Source organism: Rattus rattus, chromosome 1, assembly GCF_011064425.1.
Source record: "Rattus rattus isolate New Zealand chromosome 1, Rrattus_CSIRO_v1, whole genome shotgun sequence".
In the NCBI taxonomy this organism is placed as follows: domain Eukaryota; kingdom Metazoa; phylum Chordata; class Mammalia; order Rodentia; family Muridae; genus Rattus; species Rattus rattus.
The window spans coordinates 271,069,915-271,076,043 of record NC_046154.1 but is presented as its reverse complement, the minus strand read 5'-3'; the positions used below and the strand labels follow the sequence as shown (position 1 = coordinate 271,076,043).

General features: G+C 45.5%; 1 pseudogene; it reads right to left on the bottom strand.

The window, feature by feature from the left end:
• Window positions 1-2,511: 2,511 nt before the first annotated feature.
• Window positions 2,512-3,610, bottom strand: LOC116890231 (annotated as a pseudogene).
• Between the last annotated feature and the right edge of the window lie 2,519 nt (window positions 3,611-6,129).

Sequence of the window (6,129 nt, the reverse complement as noted above, 5' to 3'; positions counted from 1 at the left end):
GGGAGAGCATACACATAATAATGGCAAATGTGTTCTTTCAAACAAGTTGGGGGACAGGGTGGGGTGGGGTGGAGCGATGGCTTAGTGGTTAAGAGCACTGATTGCTCTTCCAGAGGTCCTGAGTTCAATTCCTAGCAACTACATGGTGGCTCACAACTATCTGTAATGGGATCTGGTGCCCCCTACTGGTGTGTCTGAAGACAGTGACAGTATATTTATATATAAATTAGAGAGAGAGAGAGAGAGAGAGAGAGAGAGAGAGACAGGCAGACACACACACACACACACACACACACACACACACACACACAAGTTAGGGCTGGACGTAGTGCAGCAGCAAAATGCATGCCCAGCATCTGTGAGATCTTGAGTTGCATCCTCAGAACCATGGAAATGAGGAAGAAGAATGGGAGGGAACTCTTGCACTGAAACACATAAAGCTTTGGCAACATAAGAGAGAAGCCCTGGGAAACAGAATAAGGGACAGAATACAATGTATAAAAACAGGTTTATTCATACCAGAGTGTGACATCTCAATCCACAGAGAAACCAATGGTTAATTTATAAATGACATCAGGGCAGTTAGCTATCCCACGAAGGAAGAAAGTGAAATTTCTAACATTTTAAGGCCAAGGTCTAACTTTATTAAAGAACAAAATGTACAAGGTAGGCATGAACTCGGTGGAATTTAGGCTTAGCATGTACAAGGACCTCCATTGAATCCCAACAAGTACACAGCACCAAAAACAAAAGACAGAAGGGAAACGTGCAATATAGAACAGACTCCTTGAAATAGTAGAAAGAAATCTAAGCATGGTTTTAGAAAACACAGCTTCGAAAGACACAAAATGTCAGGGGCTGTTTCTGACCACATCGCCTGCCTTTAGATCCCTTTCTCCTAACTGGGCTGCCTCATCTCGCCTTGACAGAAAAAGATACGCCTAGTCTTACTTCAACTTGATATGCCAAGGCTGGTTGACATCCATGGGAAGCCTCTCCTTTTCTGAGAAGTGGGGGCGGAGGGTGGATGCATGGCAGGGTGAGATGGTTTACATGTGCTTGGCCCAGGAAGTGGCACTATTAGGAGGTGTGGCCTTGTTGGAGGAAGTGTGTCACTGTGGGGGTGGGCTGTGAGACCCTCCTCCTAGCTGCCTGAGGCCTGGTTTGTTCCTAACTTCCTTCAGATGAAGATGTAGAACTCTCAGCTCGTCCTGCACCATGCCTGCCTGGATGCTGCCACGCTCCTGCCTTGATGATAATGGCCTGAACCTCTGAATCTGTAAGCCAGCCCCAATGAAATGTTGTCATTTATAAGACTTGTCTTGGTCATGGTGTCTGTTCACAGCAGAAAAATCCTAACTAAGACAGAAGTTGGTATCTTCTGGGAAGTGTTAAGGCTGCAGCTGTCCTTGGTAATGTGTGAGAGTCGCCCAGGTGGTACTGGTTTTGAAGGCATGGAGGGTTCAGGAAGAGCAGCTGAGGCTGGGCACTGTGAGAGGCCATGGAAGGCCATTGGTGAAGGTGCAGCCTCAGTTGTAGTTGATGGCCCAGGTCTGAAGGGCTCATGCAAAGGAGTTGAGGCTTGGCACCATGAAGAGTTACAGCGGAAGATAGCAGTGTTTTGAAGATGCCAGAGCCATGGGATGAGCACCAAGAGCAGCAGCAGCAGTGGAGAGCAGGCAGCTGGAGCCTAGAAGACAAGGAGTGTGCTACAAAGGGCAGAGCTGGGAAGTGACCCAAGCCCTTGGAGGAGCCCAGGAGATTGTGGGTAGATCTCAGACATTAGACGATTAGAGTTTGAGTTTGCTTTTGATTGTGTCCGTGCCCTGATAGGTTTCCCTCTTGAAAAAAAGTATTTTAGTGGCGCCCACAGTTAAGAGACTTTGAATTGAAAAAAGACTTTGAATTTTAAGAGAGATTGGATATTTTAAAGGAATTGAATTTTTTTCAAGAGAATTAAATCGTTTATTGAGTACACATGATAATGGATGATACACAAGCTTCATTCCCATCTGTTATTTTATCTGATACCGTTACTCAAATTTGATATTGCATAGGGTGTGCCAACAACCACTTTATAACCAAGTTGTGATCTTGCTTGGATGACCCTTTCAGTAGTGAAACTCATTAAGTTACAACAGTAACTGGCAGTTTAGCAGCACCAGGGTTTTTGAAGACAATGGCTTCTCCACCCAAGCAACCATAAATAAATTCCAAATGGAATTTGGCACCACCCCGAAGGAATTCTAACTTCACACTGTTGGGGAAGTTTACCAAGATGGCTTCAGAGTAGACTAACTTTACACAGCACATTTAAGAAAAAAAAAAAAAAAGACACATGTATTCAGCGTCATGATCAGACTTTTACATTTGGTAATCAACAGCATGGGTGAAAAAGGTCTACAGTAAAACCCTTCGTTGGAATGCTTTACACTTTCCACAGAACAGAAACTAAAATAACCTGTTATACAATTAGTCACAGATACAGTCCTGGAGGTTTTGCCCACACCCATGAGTACTGTCTAAAACATGTCTTCTTTGTAGCAGCTAGGCCCTGCCACCACTGTGCTTGGCTGAGTTCACAAATCTGTTGTAACCTGTAGCTTCCCTGTCACTTCTCTGGCTCTCCTCTCCTGCTAAGCTTTGTTTCCTGGCTGTAATTAGAACCTCCTCTCACTGCCTTAGCTACTGCTGCTGCTGGAACCTCCATTGCCACCTTGGTTTTTGTGGTTTAGCAAAGTCCTGGCCTCCGCCACCATAAGGGCCAGAGCCCCCGCCTCCGAAGTTTCCTCCTTTCATCGGTCCAAAATTCGATGACTGGATGTTGTAATCGCCAAAATCATTGTAGCTTCCACCACCTCCAAAATTGCTCCCGTCATTGCCAAATCCACTATAGCCATCCCCACTGCCACCATATCCACCCCCACCATGGCTGCCACCAAAGCCACCATGACCACTGAAGTTCCCTCCTCGACCAAAATTGTCATTGCCACCAAAACCACCTCCACTACCACTACCAAAGTTTCCGGAACCACTTCGACCTCTCTGGCTGGACGAAGCACTGCCATCTCTTGTTCCGACAGAGTCTTTCTTACTTCACAGTTGCGGCCATTCACACTAGGGTATTTCTGAATAACAATCTTATCCACAGATTATTATCAAAGGTGACAAAAGCGAAGCCCCTCTTTTCCACTGCCTCTGTCAGTCATAATTTCAGTAACTTCAGTTTTCCCATTCTGCTCAAGATAATCTCGTAGGTGATGTTCTTCAGTGTCTTCTTTAACACCGCCAACAAAGATCTTCTTCACAGTTAAGTGGGCACCTGGGCTCTGAGAATCTCTCATAACCCAGCTCTCTTAGGTTCCACAGCTCTTCCACCCACCTTGTGTGGCCTTGCATTCATGGCAGCATCCACTTCCTCCACAGTGGCGTATGTGACAAACCCAAAGCCCCTGGATCTCTTGGTGTTCGGATCTCTCATTACCACATGGTCGGTGAGTGTTCCCCATTGCTCAAAATGGCTCGTCAGACTCAGACTCTCGAAGCTCAGCCCTCCCACAAAGAGCTCCCGCAGCTGTTCCGGCTCCTTGGGAGACTCTGACTTAGACATGGTGGCCGGTGATGAGAGCCTTCAGTGATGCTTCTTCAGCATCGTCAAAGAGCAGAAAGGAGGAATTGAAATTTTAATATGTAAGAATTTGTAAAGACTGTGGGGCTTTTAAAGTTATTTAGATCTTGGGGATGAATAAGAAATTAAGGGTTGAGGCTTAATAGTGATGTGTCTGTGTATCAAGTTGACAAGGGTTCAATTGTACTGGCTGGTTTTGTATTTCAACTTGACACAAGCTGGAGTCATCAGAGAGAAAGGAGCCTCCGTTGAGGAAATGCCTCCATGAGACCCAGATGTAAGGCATTTTCTCAACTAGTGATCAAGGTGGGAGGGCCCAGCGCATTGTGGGTGATGCCCTCCCTGGGCTGGTGGTCCTGGGTTCTATAAGAGAGCAAGCTGAGCAAGCCAGGGGAAGCAAGCCAGTGAGTAACATCCCTCCATGGCCTCTGCATCAGCTCCTGCTTCCCGACCTGCTTGAGCTCCAGTCCTGACTTCCTTTGGTGGTGAACAGCAATGTGGAAGTGAAAGCTGAATAAACCCTTTCCTCCCCAACTTGCTTCTTGGTCATGATGTTTTGTGCAGGAATAGAAACCCTGACTAAGACAAAGGGTAAGAGAATGGGCTGGGGAAAGAGGAGGGAGGGGAAGCTGTGATCGATTTGTCAAGGAGATAAATAAATTAATAAAAAGAAAAAAGGATACAAAATGCAAAGCCCATAATTTAAGACAAGGCACTGGTTGTGTCAAAATGAAACCTTCGGTATGACAAAAGACATAACAATCAAAATAAACAAATTGTTTACCTGAGAGAATATTTGCAATAACTTGCTTATGATTGAGACAGTCAACATGTACTAGCAAGAAGGAAAACATTCCTAATTTAAAAAGGCAACAGGAATTAAATAGAAAGTTGAACGGAAATGTATAGGAAGCAAGCATGTGAAAAGATACTTAGCCACAAGTAATCGAAAGATGCGAATTAACACAATGAGAGACTGGGAAACAATGAAAAGCAACAGTAACAACAGCGGGAAACGGTCTCACACATTGAGGATTTGACGGTGTTTACTAATTTTTTCAGCGAGCATGCCCTACAGTGTAGAACTCTACCTATCATACCTGTTATCAAGAAATAATAGCACAGATATATGCAGGATTCAAAAGATTTTACTCAGCACTGGTTGTGAGAGCAAAATGTGACCAGTGACACACTGCTAACAGCTGAACGAACCACCCATTCACAGGACAGAGTGTTCAGCAAATTGCACAAAACAAAAGAACAATACGAAAGAAGATTCTCTGCGACAGACTGTGAGGTGAACAGAGGACGCGGTAGGAGAATGGGCTGAATCTCATTAGTGACACAAAAGGACGCCTGTAAGTGAGAAAGCCTCCCCTCCATCCCGCACATGGGCTTAAACGCATGCGTAGATAGAGAAGAACAAACTTCGTCAATGGTAGCGGGCGCGTCGGGATCAGCACTGGGACGGAGCAGATGTGTGATAGAAATGTTTGCTCCACGCAAGTTATTGCTTTTGTTTTTCATGGAAACAAATCTTCATCATTTTTTTCAGTTTTTTTTTTTTCCTTTTTTTTTTTTTTTTTTTTTTTTGGAGCTGGGGACCCACCCCCGGGCCTTTCGATTTCTAGGCAAGCGCTCTACCTCTGAGCTAAATCCCCAACCTTCATCATTTTTTTCAATTGGGAAAAGTCAACCAGAGAACCAACCAACAGCTACTGGGGCTCGACGTGCCCCTCAGAGTTCAGCTTCTTTCCTCTTCTTAAGCTTTTCCCGTGAGTCCTGGTCCCCAGGCCACTTGCCATGTGGCTGTACTTTTCCTGTCTTCTCCCTGCACCCTAAGAAATTTTGGGATGGTGGCACACCCTGAGATCACTGGTAAGCCACTGCTAGGACTAAATCTCCCTGAATTAAGCAAAAATGTAATGATGATTTTTCTAAAGTGAGAAGGAAGGGGGAGGGTCTGTGGACACCTTTGAATAAAAATATTCAATATTTCCTCTGACCCTTACTTCTCTAGGGCCTCTTTGGTCACATGGAGATCACCGTCATGGGGTGTTTGACACGATCCAGATCCAGGAGAAAGGAGATCTCTTGGCAGTTGGAAGAGGAAAACACATTGCTGCTTATTGGCCCAGCTCATGTGCATAGAACTTCAAAGACGCCGGCATCCACAGCTGAGCTATGGGTTACCGAGACAAGCACGGAATGACAGACCCGGATAGCTGCTCATTAACCGTTGGTGTCAGTTGTTTTGTGTGGTGACCTCTCATTTTTCTTTTGTGTGCATGAGTGCTTTGCCCGCATGTATGTCTGGGTAACCTATGTGTGCCTGGTGCTCTTGGAGGTCAGAAGGACCATACTCTGTGGAACTGGAGTTACGGGTGATTGTTGAGTTCATGGTATGAGTGCCGCGAACTGAACTGGGGTCCTCTGCAAGAGCAACAAGCATTATTAACTGTTGAGTCACCTCTCCAGTGCCCCCCACCCCGATTTGGTGG